Source organism: Solanum stenotomum, unplaced genomic scaffold, assembly GCF_019186545.1.
Source record: "Solanum stenotomum isolate F172 unplaced genomic scaffold, ASM1918654v1 scaffold11127, whole genome shotgun sequence".
Taxonomy (NCBI): Eukaryota; Viridiplantae; Streptophyta; class Magnoliopsida; order Solanales; family Solanaceae; genus Solanum; species Solanum stenotomum.
Window position 1 is genome coordinate 108,135 of NW_026021407.1, and position 3,500 is coordinate 111,634.

At 35.1% G+C, this 3,500-nt stretch overlaps 1 non-coding gene across 1 annotated transcript; it reads left to right on the plus strand.

Annotated features, from left to right (window-relative positions):
- Nucleotides 1-569: 569 nt before the first annotated feature.
- TRNAP-AGG (transfer RNA proline (anticodon AGG)) lies at nt 570-641 on the plus strand. Its single transcript has one exon. It is a non-coding gene; the product is annotated as a tRNA-Pro (tRNA).
- Nucleotides 642-3,500: the final 2,859 nt, after the last annotated feature.

Here is a 3,500-nt window from a genome sequence, read left to right on the forward strand (position 1 = left end):
AAATCAACAATAACAATAAAATTAAACAATAACAATTGTGAATCTAAATGTCAGTTTATTCTAGTTCTCATCAAAATTCAAATCTAACTTACATAGTTCGATAAATATTTTTGCGGAGACTTAAAATGTTAACTGTTGATAATTTTTTAAGATTAAAATTATTTTGTGCATACTTAAATAACTATTTCGAACCTACCCTCAAATATATGGGACCATATTCTAAAACGAGGGGAATATATAATATATTTGCTTCAGAGTTTCATTTTCTCTTTATGTTAAACNATTAAACAACAACAATTGTGAATCTAAATGTCAGTTTATTCTAGTTCTCATCAAAATTCAAATCTAACTTACATAGTTCGATAAATATTTTTGCGGAGACTTAAAATGTTAACTGTTGATAATTTTTTAAGATTAAGATTATTTTGTGCATACTTAAATAACTATTTCGAACCTACCCTCAAATATAAGGGACCATATTCTAAAACGAGGGGAATATATAATATATTTGCTTCAGAGTTTCACTTTCTCTTTATCTTAAACCTTTACTACGAAACTAAACAGCAATAGGGCATTTGGTCTAGTGGTATGGTTCTCGCTTAGGGTGCGAGAGGTCCCGAGTTCAATTCTCGGAATGCCCCATTTCAGTGTGTTTTTCTTTTTTTTTTTTAATTTCATTGGTTGTCTAATTTTATTTATTTTTTTATTTTTCACCTGGTGTTCAAGACCCACATTGAAGCCTAACTAAACCTAAATTCAGCCCGAAAAGCTCCACATTCTTGGCCGCTTACAAAAAATATATATATTTTCTTTTATACAAAAATGTTTAAGAACTTGATATACAATACCATACATCAATATATAAAAGATATATGTAAACTCATATACAATTTTATACCATAATATACAAAAATGGATGACACTTTGATCTTGAAATTTCGCTACAATAATTGCATTTGTAGTTTGAGATTTTTCCGAGTTGTGGATGCAATTTTAACCCTATTCTTGATAGTGTTGGATTCATCTCATCGAAGTCTATCATTTGGTTTTTGAGTTTGAATATTTGGAGGTCGGGAGAAGTCTATGACCCCATGACAGTCATCTCGATCCCTTAAGTTTCTCCTTTCAGCTAATTTAGGCAGCCATAAAAAATCTTGCCTAAATTATATAAAGTAACTTTATGAACAATACTAGAGTATAATTATCTCATATTTTTTTACTAAATTATATATAAATACTTACTTATCAAACACTAAAAAATAAATAAGAAATCAATTAATAAAAAATATTTTTTTTTCTTCATACCAATCATTGACACGACCCAGACCGTCGTGATTGACACCCACACTAACCCTCTGGTGAGAGAACCATTACTACAACCCAAACTAACAAACTCAATCAAAACTAAGACATTTAAAGTTACGGAAGCATGTTTAAATGCTAAGGGAAAAAAATAGGGAGTTCCCATAAACTCCAAACAAAAGTCTAATAAAAACAAATGCAGAATAATACCTAATACCTGAAAGTCAATGTACCAAAACATCTAAAGTTCAACAAGTCTAAGAAAATGGGTACAACCTCATAAACATAAGAAATCCTAATGTACTAGTCTAAGTCCGAAATGGGGACATAAACGAAAGAGAACTCATGGCAGCTCGGAAGAACTGGCTCACCCATGAATTCGATGACGATCACTAATCTTCTAAGCGAGGTCTGCCAATAGCCGTCGGAAGATGTCATGTACTCAACAAAGAAAGAGCAAATGCAGTATCAGTACTCAACCACCGTGTACTAGTAGGATCACGCGACTATCCCACTAAGTGTAACATACATATAAGCCAAACATATACAATATCAATATCATTTATGAATAACAATCAAGTTCACAATTCTCAAATTACACAGTTATGTCAAGTCAATGGTCCTCTCATGGAACCCACACCCAAATTGTTAGTGTACCGGTACGTGGTACCTGTTCCAAGTTAGTGTGTCGGATTGTGATACCCGTTCCAAGGTTTATGCCGGTACGCGACAACCGATCCAGTTAGTGTGTCGAAACGTAACACCCGATCCATTCAATAAGCCATAATCACAATCACAATGTACATTCTCATAATCATACAATCAAGTCATGATTCATGGCGTGCAATTATTCAATTATCATCATTTACAATTAGTGAAATCAACCATGCAACATTCGCATGCACACATGCATTATAATGAAGCAAGAACAAATATATATATCATACAACATGAAATCACAACCATCACCTACCTCGAACAAAGCTTGAATCCCCTAAGAAACTTGATTCTTCCCTTTCCGGATTCTTCCCGCTTGTTCTTGGTCTACAAACAATCATAATAATGTGAGGATCAATAAACAACACCTAATTATTCGGATTATAAACAATAATATCAATCCTAGGTCAAACTCTTGATCCCCATACCCAGATTAGGGTTTTTTCTACCATAAAATCCAGATCAAAACCCTCTCACATCGATAATTACCTATTAATTTACATTCTACAGATCGAAAAACGAATTCGGAGAGTTTAAACCTTACTTTTAGCCTTAAGAATGGTGAAAACGGTCAAGAACCTGACTAGGGTCGTCTCCTAGATCTCAAAGTCGAAAAGTGCAGAATAAAATAATTTTGGGGTTTATTTCTTATTTAAATCGTGACTATCCCGCCACAACAGACCTCATCCCGCTACAGCGGCCCCGCTCTGGCAGAAATAATCCCACCACAGTGGCTTGCACAGAAATAGTGAGCAATTTTAAGAATTTCAAACCTCCATTTCACAACACACATTCATCCCATGACACTTAGAAAATATCCGTTCACACCAAGACCAATTTCGGGAGTTCTATTCATCCGAATTCCATTTCGTAAAGTCGTACGGGTTCCTTAACGTCTTAGCTATCTACTCATGTGATCAGAATGATAATTAGATCACCCAATTGTTACCAGATTTCCCTAGACCTTACTGACTCCGATTTATCTGTTACCTTTTTTTTATAACGACGGGAACAAATCGTTACAATAGATACCAATTTACCCATCACTTGTCCTCGAGTGACAACTAGGAAAAATGGGTTAATGTTAGAGTAGAGTAGTACATGAATTGATGAACAACTGGGGATACTTGTCTCGCATGTCCTTCTGGATTTCCCAAGTAGCTTCCTCAACTGGACGATGCTTCCACTGAACTTTCACGGACTTAATCTCCTTGGTCCTCAACTTACGCACATCACGATCAAGAATTTCAATTGGTTCCTCCTCATACTGAAGTCTTTGTCTAACACAACTGAGTCTCATTTTATGATGTAATCTCCGTCCCCATGATATCTCTTCGACATGGACACATGATATTTCGAATGAACTCCTGATAGGTTGGGAGGTAAGGCCAATATGTAGGCCACTGGCCCTACAAAATCAAGAACCTCAAAGAGACCAATGTAACGAGGACTAAGCTTGCCCTTCTTGCCAAATCGCATCA